The sequence below is a fragment of the Triticum urartu genome, chromosome 7A (assembly GCF_056163025.1).
Source record: "Triticum urartu cultivar PI428250 chromosome 7A, HENAU_Tu73, whole genome shotgun sequence".
Taxonomy (NCBI): Eukaryota; Viridiplantae; Streptophyta; class Magnoliopsida; order Poales; family Poaceae; genus Triticum; species Triticum urartu.
In genome coordinates, this window is record NC_141879.1 from 747847235 (window position 1) to 747862627 (window position 15393).

The 15393-nt window shown below is 43.4% G+C and overlaps 1 long non-coding RNA gene and 1 pseudogene across 1 annotated transcript; one reads left to right on the forward strand and one right to left on the reverse strand.

Annotated features, from left to right (window-relative positions):
* Nucleotides 1–896: 896 nt before the first annotated feature.
* Nucleotides 897–2899, forward strand: LOC125521264 (uncharacterized). The gene is made up of 3 exons (XR_015610793.1): nucleotides 897–1184; nucleotides 1995–2105; nucleotides 2604–2899. It is a non-coding gene; the product is annotated as an uncharacterized LOC125521264 (long non-coding RNA).
* Nucleotides 2900–4147: 1248 nt separating this feature from the next.
* Nucleotides 4148–5082, reverse strand: LOC125525751 (thioredoxin H5 pseudogene; annotated as a pseudogene).
* Between the last annotated feature and the right edge of the window lie 10311 nt (nucleotides 5083–15393).

A 15393-nucleotide genomic window follows, 5' to 3' on the forward strand; every position in this document is an offset into this window, starting at 1 on the left:
GGCTTCCAAGGTGCGCCAGCACACCGCCGCCATGCCTCCTCTGCTCTCCGGGCTCGGACCAATCGCTCGCCCCTTCAGGTATGCACATCTCCTGCTATTATCTCAACCCTGTGAGTGCCAACTTGCCTCTTGCCTGCCAAGAGTGTTGACTGAATTGCTTCTGATACATGTATGTGTGTGTTTGTGTGCAGCCCAAGCCTTATGTGCACTTACTGGTTTACTAGTCCAGATTATGTGCACTTCCTGGTTAAAAATCTGCACTTATAATAGTCCAGGTTATGTGCACTTACTGGTTTAACCTCCTGTTAAAAATCTGATGCTATAATAGTCCAAATGTTAAAAATCTGATGCTATAATAGTCCAGGTTATGTGCACTTACTGGTTAAAAATCTGCACTTATAGTTATGCTATTGCACTGTATACATGTGTAGTCAGTAACTAGTGCTACTACTTGAACTCAGAATTTATTTTACAAAGAATAAAAAAGATGAGCATTTCTCTAGACAATGTCTGCAGTAGTTGTTGTTGTGTAGTCATCGGCTGGACCTATGCATCTCATCAAAATTTGCAATAATGTCTGTTGCCTAAGAAACTAGCGAATTATAGAGGCCTGAGATTCTTCTGTTGTTGTACTTGTACATGTAGCAGTGTTCTTGGCACTGTGACCTAAAGCAATCGGTCGGCCAATTGCAGTCTTGGCATGCTCTGTTGCTCTCCTAGTTGTTAACCTATGTGTAGTACGTAGGAATAGAGGTATGCTAAATCTGGCATTTTCAAGTATGTTGTGTTGCTGTGACTGCTCTCAGTTTAATAAGTCTGGCATAAGATGTATTTATTTAGACGAAGTATCCGCTTTCCCTGACATAATGAATTTTAGCTACTACAGCATTTCTTGAAATGATTTTTATTCTAAGCATTTTTGTCATAGTCAATAAGCTAGTTCCTGAATCAAATTTGTTAATGAAATGTTTCTGTAGCATGCTATAGTTAATTAGTTGGCAAGTGTGATGTCCATTCGCTGGATTCCGTCGCCTGATTCCAGACGCCTCCTCTGTTTTTTGCAGGTTCGGCAGCACTGCCGCATCGACGATGAAGGTGGTGACTGCGCCGGCGAGCGGCGCGAGTTGGTGGCTGCGGGACTCGGCGGCACGGCTCTCGTCAGCGGCGACAGAGGCGGTTGTTAGGCGAGCCGAGCGTGCCTCCTCCCCGTCCCCAAAATCGCGTCCCTTTAACGCGTTCCATTTCGAACAGCCGACGCATCAGCGTTGTCGGTCCGTCGCCTGATTCTGACTAATTCAGCTTCTTATGGTCTAGCTGGGCATTATTTTGAGTTCATATATGTGCTTGTCACTCCATAGGTTATAGTGATTCCCTCTGTTTCCTTATATGTTCTTGTAGTTTGGTTGCTTTCCTGTTCATGCATGTTTGTACAACTATATATAGTTTTGCTGTGAATCTGTGGTGCATGTATTGAAATGCAGGAAATGTTGAATACATGTTCACTCTCAGCTGGGATATTGAACTGTACATAGTTATGTGATTTATTCATGTCCGCTTCTTATCTTATTAAGTGATTATCTTTATGTCCTTGCTACTAGTAGGATGGTCAATAGCTTGTTTTGTAGTTCTCTACGTTATGCAAATAGCTTCCTGTAGCATTGTTCTACTATCTGTGTGATGCTGAACAATATGCTCTTAATCTGTTGTTATATTCTCACCAAATGCACAATTTTTTTTCTTAGACCTACTGTTAAACAAAATATTAACTTGTATCATTTTTTCTTAACAATAAGCATAGAATTCCTGACTCTTATGTTATATGATCAGCTTACTCCCGCTTCAACAACTGTACTAATTTCTGACTGTTGTATGTAAGGAGTAAAATAGTTTACTTGAGTGATATCCACTGGTTCACTATCTTAAAGCACCTTTTTAGCATTGTGGGCTGCTAATAGTATTTTAGACTTACCATATCCTCTCTGGCGCGATGGCAGGAGCGCATGATAGACTACTAAATGGACAAGTATCTGCAACATTCAGCGTCGAAGATGATGCTTACCAGATGTTCTACTACAGCCCCATCCATATCATCGACATGAAGTTAGGTATCTACTCATCCTAAAATTAATGGCCTGAAGCTTGATGCATGTATAATGTGACACACACATCAGGATATCTGAATAATTTTGACATGTTTCCTCTGTTATCTAGCAGCAGGTTGATACTTGCCATTTGCCCTTTCCAAATATATCTCAGTTTTGTTGTTATGAGAATGTTATATGCATGGTTTCTTATTAGATCTCAAATTCTGCAGCTATGTTTCATTGTTAGGAGAATTTTATATAGCTTGATGCATGTATAATGTGACACATACATCAGGATATCTGAATAATTTTGACATGTTTGCTCTGTTATCTAGCAGCAGGTTGATACTTGTCATTTGCCCTTTCCAAATATATCTCAGTTTTGTTGTTATGAGAATGTTATATGCATGGTTTCTTATTAGATCTCAAATTCTGCAGCTATGTTTCATTGTTAGGAGATGTTATATGCAGGGCTACACTTGATTATGTTCCCTAACTTTTCTGATTTATAATCCGCAGATTTTGGCCTTCATTCGTCAAAAGTTGGTGTACAAGGAACTCCAGGAGAAGAATCTTTAAGTAAATAATTTATATAGATCAGGATCTTATGTTGTCGAGGTGGCTGCTGTTGTGACCAAAGATCAGCCTGGAGATGTGCATCATAGTTTTAGTTGATGTTGCCACCATGTTTTGGTGCCTGTGTATTTGATTGTATGTACGCTTGATGCACCGTGTAGTCGTGTACGTGCTGTTTGAGTTTCATTTAGTGATTTCTGAATTTGATCATTTAATTGAGAAAATTATTTATTGTTTGCTGTTGAAATGTGTAAATTGAAATCTGTGATTGAAAAAGATTGAATGTTCTATTGGATCGAATAATATTTGGGCTCTAAAAAGGCAATGGCCCAAACAATAGTGCGCAGAATATTGTGCAATGATGCAAATATGATACAAAAAGGCTTAATGAAATGGACTGCGAAATAGATGAGGCCTTGAAATAAAAAAAGGCTAAATTACTGGGCCAGACCCATGTAGCTAGCGAAAATTAACAGAAAAAGTGTAAAAAAGGCTGAATTAATGGGCTCGGCCCATATAAACACCCAATTGGACTGGGCTGATTCTAGTTTTTGACCTTTTGAATTGGTCGCAATTTTGCCACGTCAGATTTCCACGTCGGATCCGACGTGGCCTGGGCAGAGAGCTAGCGACCAAAACAGAAGGTCACGGAATCAACGACCTTTTGTTTTGGTCGTGGAATTTCACGACCTTCTCACAGAGAAGGTCGTTAATTTAAGTTTACGACTGCCAGCTTTTGACCATCTGTTTTTGGACAAAAAAAGGTCGCAAATGAAAATCAATGACCTTTCAGGGACCAATAGTGAGGGTCACAAGTTGACATATTTCTTGTAGTGTGTCTCTCTGGAGAGGAGTGACCTCTCTTTTATAGGCACATGAGAAGTAGGCGAACAGGCAGCGACAGGAGGTGAAACAAAAGAGGGAGACGAAATGAACATGCAACAGTCGAAGGGTGCAGCGTTCGTATTCAATCTCCACTACAGAAAAACGTTTGAGCTCCCAAGTGACCTTTCGTATACCAGTCATGCGTGGCAAAAATTTAGACAACGGCGTCGTGGCACGTCGTGACGAGGCATGGCGGGCGGCGGGGGAGGAGCGCGCGTGAATGTCTCTCTTGTTCTCATCCTCATACACGTGGAAAAACAGTTCCCTTATAAGAAGGTCCAACTCCCACTACGTGAGCAGTATGAGACTAAACCTTTGTCCCACCTCTTACCTTGCATTAATGGGCTGAGTGGGCCTATAGGATTCAATAGAAATTTTGAAAATGCTATTGGACTGGCCCAAAAATAGAATAAATTCCAGCATGTTCTGTTCAGGAAATAACTTTGGTAGACCGATGAAGCTCCAACACTTTGGTATGTAATAAATAGATCATCACAGCAATCCCTTATACAATTATCGTAGCAATTCTCGGCGCAGCAAAACGTGCAGATCCATCTAGTTTAGGGTTGAAGGACAATTTTATTCAGGCGAACACTATCCCACTACGCAATCATGTGTTTCTCAATCTTGTTTTCCAGCTCATCCTTCGAAGCTCTGGAAACCTGGTCCACGAGCACTCGTTCCTTAACAAACACGAACGTCGGCATGATCGAAACATTGAACTTGAGAGCAAGTAACTATTTGTCACGTAGATATTTTGTTAGCACAATGAATAATAATCTGCGCAGACGGTATTCTGTAAACAGTGTCATAACCTTGATTTCGTCAACATCGACCTCTAGGAAAATAACATTTGTAAGCTTCTTGGCAAGGTCATGGAAGACTGGAGAAATGAGGCGGCATGGCTCGGACCATGTTGCACTGAAGTAAACCACCACCTGTTGCAAGAAGGAACAGGTCAATATGAGTTTGACAGAAATGTCGAAAAGTGTCACTCATTTACACTATTGCTATTTCTTTGGCAGTGACTACAAAATTCATATGTGTCGATATGGAGAAGTGTCGGTCATTTACAAGAAGAAACGGGTAAATATGAATTTTGCAGTTACTAAAAGATTTGGTCAATATGTCCAATCTTAAACAAACGCTTATGGACTTTTGTGTCCTCCGTGTATGAAATTTGTGATTTTTTGCACTACGTACCAACTAGGAGATGCGTGATTACAACAAAATAGCAAATCTTGAGGAAACCAATGGAAGATGAACCACTACTAATAAGAAAGTAAACAACGCGCAACAAGAGTTATCTGAAGCTAGCCATTAAGCATGTATATATCCACCAATAAACATAGAGACTCGGCTAGGCAGAAGCTAGACAAAGACAACATACATGCGCCTAAACGAATCCCATACTCTAAGCAGTGAAGGGGACACAAGAAATGGAGAAGAAAGAAATCAGCAGGTTTGTACGTACCAACTTGTTTCTGCTGACGGTAGCCCACTCCTCAAGGCTGTGGATCGCGATCACCTCCCCCATGTCTCTCGCCACTTCTTTCTCTTTTCTCTCTCTCTCTCTCTCTCTCTCTCTCTCTCTCTCTCTCTCTCTGTGTGTGTGTGTGTGTCGCCTTCCTTCCAAAAGTCAATCAACACCAGGAGACAGCTCATTGCCAGATCCGCAGATTGTGATCAAAGGGAAGAGAACAAGACAGCTAATTGCGAGATTTGCAGGTCGTGATCGTGCCGAGTTGATGTCGCCCACTCCGGAAATAATGTGCTTTTTTAACGTCACTCCCGAAATGTTGCAGGCAACTTCACGTTGGTTTGGAAATAGGTAAGTAAAGTTTAACGCCGGTTGGTGGTTAACTCTGTACTGAATCTGTACGTAGCAAAAGTCTGAAAATTGATATCGTACATTACCCATTTCTGTATATATAGCCTTTTGGTGGTGGATTCATGTGGCCTCCTAGACATGCCATAGGACGTTCACTTATGCATGTCAACAGATGAAGACAGGGCATAGCAAATTCGACACCTCAAACGCCCACTGACACGTCACACGCCTGGGGACATCCGCAGAGAGTGACTGATTAGTCCTTAATTAATCTCCTCCACAACCAGATACCTTAATTAAAAACTTCAAAACCATACTATTACATGCAACATAAAACCTAGCGGAGCTCGTCCGACTCCGCCGTACCCATGTCCGCGGCCGGCTGCGCCACTCGAATTATTGCTCTAGTCGCCGGCTAGGTAGAGTAGGACATGGAACACACACCGGCTCATCTGATTCAAGGCGCCACCGTCTTCCATGCCCTACTCTTCCTCATCGGAGTCCAGAACCTTCACGTTGCCGTTGGATGTGAGATGGATGATGGATCCATCTTATGAGGAGCCGGCGACGTTCACCATGACACGGTTGGGGACGAATATATATGGGTCAGGTGGGCCAGCGTAGGCCTGGTCTTACGTGGCGGACGCGCCCGGTCATTCCCAGTCCACCCCATATCTGTTCTATATTTAGGTTAGATATATAAAGGGTGTTGGTCAGCCGGGCGTTTGAGGCCGGTTTGAGGTGTCCATCTTGGTCATCTTTTTTTGATTGGTAAGTTATCGGGCTGTCCACCCGTGCGTTTGAGGGGAGTTTGCGGCGCCCGGCTGCTGTAGATGCTCTAACGACCGACATGGTTGAATCATTTCCCATCGTTCCGTAGCATGCATTTGAGATTTGAGATTCTGTGACAGTTAGATCGATCGTTGCAAGGAAAAAAAAGTTACATTTTACAAGGGAAACGTGACGAAACTGAACAGCTGAGAATATTACTCCACGTGGCTAATCATGTGTCAGATGGTTAGGTGGCCTAAACTAAATCGCTGTCATACGAATCGGCGAAGCGTACATTATGGCGTCCAAATCGCAGGACTGCCTCTCCTTTCGCCCTAGCCCTAGCTAGGGTCTACGTCGTCGGCAAACGGCTCCACCCGCAGGCTGCGAGAAATCCGACGAGATCCCGGCCGGAGAAGAGATGGATCGATCCGTGGAGCCCTTCAGCAAGCGGATTCATGCCGCCATAGAGGCTCTCGAAAATCAATCAATGGATCCACACAGCAAGCGGATCTGCGCCGCCCAAGATGACCGGCTAAGCGACCTGCCCGACTGCCTCATCAAGAGCATCCTCTCCTTCCTCGAGTCCCGGCAGGTGGTCCGATCAAGCGTGCTCTCGCGGAGGTGGAGGCACATCTGGAGCTCCGTGCCCTGCCTCGACATCGACTTCACAGTGTTCCGCCGTCAAGCCCGCCGCTGTCAAAGCCGATCGAGAAGGTATGAGCCAAGGAGTGGCGGCCGTTCGAGGAGTTCAGCGACAAGCTCTTGCTGCTTCACAGCGCCCCGTCCTTGGATAGGCTCCGGATACATGTCCCGTCTGTAAACTATGATGATAGGCAGGCGTGCTCGAGATGGATCAGCTGGGGCGTCCAATCAGCCCCGAGGTGATTGACATTCACATGGACTCAAGTTGGGGTTGGGGAAAATGGTTCCTCCCCGATCTGGGATCCAATTCATATCGCCTAACAACGCTGCTCCTTCATGGTGTACAATTGAACGATAGCTTTGCAGAGCAGCTCCGTTGCGGGTACCCTGTGCTTGAGCATCTGAGTCTCGTTAAGTGCTTCTATCGCATTGGCGACATTGCGTCCGGAAGCCTAACACACCTCACAATTGATGACTGTGTAGGCCATCACGGATTTTCCGATGGAATTGTGGTCGTTGCTCCAAGGCTAACGTCTTTGCATACTTCTTTGTCAACTAGCGGCTGGCCTGATGGTATATATGTAACACACACACCTTCCTTCGTCAAGGCATCACTATGTGTGACATCATGGTACCAGACAAAGGCTAGCTTTTTGGACAACTTATACAGGATATTTAACATACCGCATCTAGAATTGTTTGGTTTCAACATGATGGTAAGTCTCTCATTCTATTTATTTTTCACGGCCCACCATGCCATTCCACTAGTTGATTTGTGTTCATGTCGTTGCTCAACTAGTTCTATATATGTTGCTTCATTTCTTCACATATTGCCTTGATTTATCTCACACCTAGGTTAATTTTCCGTTAATGTTGTGTTCTAGCAAGGTACTGCTGCATTACAAAAAATGTATCCATATACTTATTTAATCAGAAAAAAATCTTATCATGTTAAGGGTATTAATTTGCTCGATCAATTATTGTCCTTTATTGAATGATATTACACTACCATAAACATCTGTAAAATATTAAAGTATGTTTATTTCTTAATATAATCTTTTTGTTTCCATCGTTCAATACAAATGAGACAAATATTGTGAAATTTGATATATCAAATTACACCATTTCGAAGTTCTGTCTCTGAGTATTAATAGTAGTATATTATTTTTCTGTTTTAGGTAGACCTACAAACGATTTCAGATAAACTCCCACAGTTCAATAACGTGAGATCTTTATTAATCAACCGATGCGATCTCAAAATGATGGCAACTATTTAAACACTGGATCGCTTTCTGCAAAGCGTGCCGAGCTTACACTAATAGAAAACGGGCCTATTGTCCCGGTTCATGAACCGGGACTAAAGGGTCGTTACTAATACCTCCCCCCTTTAGTCCCGGTTCAAACCAGAACCGGGACAGATGGGGCTCCACGTGGCCGCTGCCGGCAGCCCAGGCAGGGGGGCCTTTGGTCCCGGTTCAAGACATAAACCGGGACCAAAAGGCTTCCATGCGTCAGCAGCTGGCTGGAGCTGAGGTTTTTCTTTTTTTTTAAAAAAGTGGCTGTTTTAGGGGTTTAGGGGGTTATTTTTAGGTTGTTATTAGCTACCTAATAGAGAGAAGTGTCCTCTCTTATATCTTCATCCTTGGTTTACCAACGCTACTGCTATGTTCATTTCACCCGCAGATATATAATAACTCATGCATGCTTGCATCATACATCATCATATATAATAACAAGTCCTACTAATCAAGCATCATCATACAACTTCTACTCGTTATTAATAATAAGTCATACGATCATCATCCTCATAGTCATCGAACCCAACCCTACATAATTGTTCTTAGCACATGATCATCAGTATCAGGTAGGACCTAAACACACTTAAGGTAAAATAGCATAAAACAATATAGACCCTGACTCTCCATTATGAAGAATGGAGATCATCTTGTCTCCAATTATTGCGCCTCGCTTCCTTTTGCTTCCAAGAAGCTCCTTACGACTGTCCATACATTTTTTCCATTCTTTGATTGTCATGTCTCCACTTCTTTTAGAAATCCGGTATGGACAGTTGAGATTCGTAGGATGACCTGGATATATGTTCAAAACATGAAGGCTGCCGCCATTCTGATACATCAAATGGGGCACACAATCCTCTGGGATTCTCTGTTGAAAAACATAGTAATAACTTCGTAGTTAGCAATGATGTACTAGTTTTAGAACTATGCAAAAAGATGCACGGATGTCGTAATAGTAAAAAATCTTACCAGGGTATCTCCATGGTAGTTACCGTAGTTCAACACGTGCACTAGTGGCACGTATTGACCATAATGTTGAGGAGTTCGATTGTAGATATTGTAATTCTCAAGATCATTACAAAATCCAACCAGATTAGTTTTCTCCTTGTAAGTTAATTCAGAGCCATCGGTGTAGTAAGTTCTATCTACCATCTTCTGCACATTCTTTGATACTTCAAAATAAGCTGTCAATGGAAATAAGCTGTCAACTATTTTGAAATGAACAATATAAATTAGTTAATAATTAACTATGTTTGAGAAACTCACATAGCGGTAGAACTGGAGGAGTATCAACAAGGACCCAAATGTCCATATTGTCTTGCTCGATTTCAGGATCACCAAGATCCATGGTGACAAGCATACCCTCATCAAAACCATACAATTATTTTATTGCTTTATTTATTTTATTTTGTTTCTACTTACAACAAAATACTTATTGTTGCTATTTTTTTTTCCAGTTTTTTTGTTTTGTTTTTTGCATTATTTATTTTCTTTTGTTTTTTGCTTTATTTTTAATTCTTTATGCTTTTAGTTTTAGAAAAATTACAAACTTTTTGTTAATGCCATTACTTTTCAAATTTGAAAACACTATTTTTGTTTTCTTTGTTGCTTTCTTTATTTTATTTTGTTTCTACTTATAACAAAATACTTATTGTTAATATAAGTATTTTTTTTCCAGATTTTTTGTTTTGTTTTCTGCATTATTTATATTTTTTTGTTTTTTGCTTTATTTTTTCATTCTTTATGCTTTTAGTTTTAGAAAAATTATATACTTTTTGTTAATGCCATTACTTTTCAATTTTGAAAACACTTTTTTTGTTTTCTTTGTTGCTTTATTTATTTTATTTTGTTTCTACTTATAACAAAATACTTATTGTTAATATAAGTATTTTTTTCCAGATTTTTTGTTTTGTTTTCTGCATTATTTATTTTCTTTTGTTTTTTGCTTTATTTTTTAATTCTTTATGCTTTTAGTTTTAGAAAAATTATAAACTTTTTGTTAATGCCATTAGTTTTCAAATTTGAAAACACTTTGTGTATTATATTTACTATCTACAATCTTTCTCCACAGAGATACCAAAAATTATAAACTTTCTGTTAGTGGCAATCTTTTATCTTGTCTGCGCAATTGTTGCAGAACGCTGATATTGCGTCCTCGTCATGGCAATCTTTTATCTTGTCCTTGATAATAGTAAAGCCGCCCAGCCGGAGAGTTTGGCCTGGGGCCAGAGCTCCCCCGGAGGTGATGTTGTCTTTAAGGACAAGGCGAGCCATCGAGCCTTTCGTCGACGGCACAGTGGATCTCTCAATGAAAGCACCACAGTCGGTGTCAAAACCGGCGGATCTCGAGTAGGGGGCCCCGAACTGTGCGTCTAGGATCGATGGTAACAGGAGACGAGGGACATGATGTTTACCCAGGTTCGGGCCCTCTTTATGGAGGTAATACCCTACTTCCTGCTTGATTGATCTTGCTGAATATGTGTATTACAAGAGTTGATCTACCACGAGATCGTAATGGCTAAACCCTAGAAGTCTAGCCTGTATGACTATGGTAATGAGTATCTCCTTTTCGGACTAACACCTCCGGTTTATATAGACATCGGGGGGGGGGGGGGGGGGGGGGAATCTAGGGTTACATGGAGTCAGTTAAATTATTGTTGAGCCTATATCCATGATCATTGCCTTGGATATCGTTATAGCTATGCGCTTTTCTACCAATTGCTCAACAATAATTTGTTCACCCACCGTATGTTTCTTTCAAGAGAGAAGCCTCTAGTAAAACCTATGGCCCCGGGGTCTATTTTCTATCATATTATTTTAGGATCTATAAAATCAAAAACTCAAAAATACCTTGCTGCAATTTATTTATCTTTACCTTATTTTACACGTTTACTTATCTTTTATACCTATCTCTAACAGATCTCAAATTATAAACTTTTTGTTAATGCCATTAGTTTTCAAATTTGAAAACACTTTGTGTATTATATTTACTATGTACAATCTTTCTCCACAGAGATACCAAAAATTATAAACTTTCTGTTAGTGCCATTAGTTTTCAAATTAGAATAGTTAAAATTTGAATTCTTTGAAATTTGTGTGAATCTCAAGTTTGTGATTAAGTTTACTAAAAAAATGAACATAGATGCGCCTATAGAGAAAATTCAACCTAAATTCATAATCAATTTCTATGTATTTCAGAGAAATTCATTATGAATTTAGGTCAAATTTCCTGTATAGGGGCATCTATTTTCATTGTGAGAGGAGCTCAACAAGGCAGAGAGGGACGGGCTTATAAACCAGTGTGGGCGCCCTTCGGTTGGCGAGGTGGGACTAAACTGTGAATCGCAACAAGGACCGACCATTTAGTCCCGGTTGGTGGCATGAACTGGGACTAAAGGGGACCTATTGGTCCCGGTTCATGCCACCAACCGGGACCAGTGGTGGTGGGCCAGGAGCGAGGCCCATTGGTCCCGGTTCGTCCCACCAACCGGGATTAATAGGTCCAGACGAACCGGGACCAATGGCCCACGTGGCCCGGGCGGCCCCCTGGGCTCACGAACCGGGTCCAATGCACCCATTGGTCCCGGTTCTGGACTGAACCGGGACTAATGGGCTTACCGGCCTGAACCTTTGCCCCCTTTTCTACTAGTGTTAGAAAAGCTTACTTTGCAGAACTGTGAGGTACTTCGACCATGTTTGCATTTAATACAATGTTTCATCACTTAATTGCCCTTCTATCTGACATCCTCTTATATGGTTTTATACTACCTAAAGTTTACAGATTGCTCGAAGAGGAGGACATCAAGGGCCAAGTGGCGAACTGTTGCTCTCGAAAGCCAGAATCTTATGTCTTTCAAGTGTGATAATTTGGAGTTGATTGAAATCAAGCATAGCAAAGATGACAATATTGATGAGTTGTTTGAGCTCCTTATGGGCCTTTGGCGGAACCTAGGAAAGACAAACATCAAACTTACCAAAGTTTAAAGAACTTGCCACGTTCATATTAGCTACAAGTTGTCAACTTAAGGTTTCCATTACAATTTCCCGTCATGTGTAGTATTACATTTTAATTAGTAGGTTGAAGGAGCATCAACATTCTGCTTAGAACATGTTACCTAATATTAATAGATTGTCGTAATTGATCATAGAAGAAAAAAATCTACTATATTTAAGATCTCTTCTGATGTTGGGCTGCCACTTATTGTAAGAAGGCTCTTCTTGCGCTTTTCATCGCTACCTGGCCACAGAAGTGTTTGGTTTTGGCTTTCTGCACTTTGTCACTTATATATGGTTCTTTGATCAGAAAAATATATATTTAGGTCCTTAGATATAATGGCCTAGCCAATTTGAACATGAACCCTATCCTCTCGGGTTGCTCTAGGTAGTCTACGGAGGTGCCACCACAGCCACCCAAAAATGGTCCACCCCCGTTGCGCCATTCACCTCGTCGTCGCTTGAAGAGGCCGTCCGACGATAGACGACATTGGCAGGGTGTCTCCCCGTGTCTTCTGCTTCTGCCTTGGCGTTCTTCTTCCATTTCCATCCACGCGTATGCCTGCCTTCCGATCTGGTCCGCGCCCTGGCTCAGTGGATGTTTCACCGTCACCAGTGTAGTGCGCTATTGGGTGGGTCCTACTAGGTGCTCGACGACCACCGGGTGGACTTCACACGTATCAGCACCAGATGCGCCCCATAGATCGACGTTGTCCTCGCCCGGGAGCAATGCATACGCAAGTGGTTCCCCATGACGGCCAACAACGCGTGCACAAAGGACGACGAGTTCTTCATCTGTTGGAATACGAGGTCCTTTACCGACTTTACCGGATCTCTTGATTGCCCGAAGATGTGCACCTCTGCGCCTAGCAGAACTACCACTCATGGGCGAATCTACCTGTGCAGCTTCAAGGAAGCACGTCTCAGAATCCACGGATAGCCATTGACCGGAAGAGGGTGACCATATATGCTATGCTGACGCTGCAGCAACGCCTCTAGCTGCTCAAGGAGATATGGGCTAGGTGTGAAGCCCTGATCGTAGCCGTCCTGACTGCGGACTTGCCGGAGAGGCTTAGGTGGAGGAGCAGTAGGAGGAGGTGGCTGACGCGGCCACAGAGGACGTGCAGCTGGAGGAGGATGCGGACCCTGCGCCCCTGCTTTGGGCTTCGGCATGCCCTTGCATCCAACCAGTCGAAGGCGGAGGCAAACCACCGCTTCCTCCGCCAGTTGAACACAAATATCGATGAGCTTTTCGCCGTTCTAGAGGCGGAGGAGGAGCCGCTGGCACCAGAGTTGTAGCTGTCGGCCATGTATCCGGAGGCCAACACGGAGATCGTGGACATCTCCGACGACAACGAGTAGTGTAGGCTTTTAGTTGATCTGCATAGTACGTAGTTTTTTCTTTTGCATGACTTGTATGGATTAAAGGTTTGAAATATGAGGTATTCAGATTTTTTTAGCAACATATTAGGTATTCAGATGCAGAGAAGGAAACTAGAGGGCTGCCCGATCACTTCCCGAGGACGCGCCCGACCACATCCACGACCGTTTGAGGGCATGGAATTTTTTTTTTTTTGAGAATTTGAGGGCTGGCTGTAGATGCTCTTATAGCTTTGGACCGAGTTGGACAAGCCTATGTGAAGATGGGCCTTTGCGTGTACTTGGCGTGGAAATGCTTTGATGGGCTCTGCACGGATGGGCTTGGTGCGTTCCTTTTTGTCTTCATCAAGGGGAAACGGGCCTCGTTCCATCTGCGCACGCTTCCCTAATAAAAAGCAAAAAGAAATCTACGCACGCTGCGGGTTCTGCTCTACGTACGTGATCATCCACTTGCCTACGGGAATCGGTCCGTAAAGTCCCCGCGATACAATCTGCCGCCTCTGCTTCTCCCTCCTCCCTCGATCCGATCCGATCAATGGGGTGCAACACCTCGCGCGTGTCTCGGTCCACCGCCGACAAGCCCAGTCCATGGACCGCCCTGCCGCCGGATCTGCTCCGCGAGGTCTCTGGTCGCCTCCGGCATGCCGCCGACATCGTCCGCTTCCACGCCGTCTGCAGGTCGTGGCGCGACGCTGGGGCACTGCTTTCTCGCCCCAGGTGCCTGCCATGGGTTCTCACGTCCCGCAATAATGGCCAGATGTTGCACTCCGTCGTCAACTTCAATCGCCCCCACGAAACGCCCCACCGCTTTCCCGACGTCGTCCTCGCAGAGCCACCACCTGCCAACAACAACAATAGAAACTTGGTGGTTAGCTCGGACGGCACAGCCGCCTGGCTCTTTGTCGCGCACCCTGAGCCGAGGCTCGTCAATGTTCTTACCGGAGCCGTCACCGGTCTACCTCCCTTACCAGACGAGATCAGGATGTCCATGGAGAATTTACCCGGCGTCGTCTACGGCGACGACACTGTCTTTCTGCATGCCTTCATTAACAAGCCTCCCTCGTACTGGTACGAGGCGCCATTTATAGCGGCCATCTTGCATCCTGGCGAAGCAGCATGGTCAGTCAGGATAGAAAGACTGAAACTATGCGAACAACCGTATGCCATGTATCATAACGGCAAGGTCCTAGTATTGACGGGTAATTTTCCCGGTAGGTTGCTGATGATGATGGACTTTGAAACCAATGGGGGTGGTATCGGCAGCAACCTCGAGTTGAGGTGGGATGTATGCTGGGACATAAATTATTTTCATGAATGCAGTTACTTCTTGGAGTCACAGGGTGAGCTGTTGTTGGCATCCATCTTGACGAAAAGGTGTTCGATTCGTAACACCAGCGGTGATGGGCACCCGTACCGAGTGACATTACACACAATGCGAAAGGAGCCAGGCAGTGGTAAGATGCAGTGGGTGGAGACAGATGGGCAAAACCTAGGTGACCACGCATTGTTTCTTGGATCTCTCGCCAGCTTTACTGTGAATCTGGATGAAGCAAACGGGTGTGCCTACTTTGTCCTTGGAGCTGGTGTATTTAGGTATAGCTTTATTCACAATGAAACCATGCTTGTGAAGTGGTTACCTTCTGGATGCCGCGTTGGCGATGAGTGCGCGTGGCTTTGCCCCAACCTGTCACTTATTCCTGTCCATGAAATTAAGGAAATGCTCGAGGCTTGAAACAAGAAGATCATTAAATTTTTCAAGTCAAAAGGATAAAGTGAGGTTTAATAGCTTTGATTTACTTTGTCTCCACATTTTCTTTGAACAGAAAATGGTGTTTTAATTCTCTACTATGTATTTGTTGATATTTCTTACTTTTTTGGTTCAAGAGCTTTAACTTTGGTTAGTTTGTGGATATTTCTTGGTTTTTTGCATGGT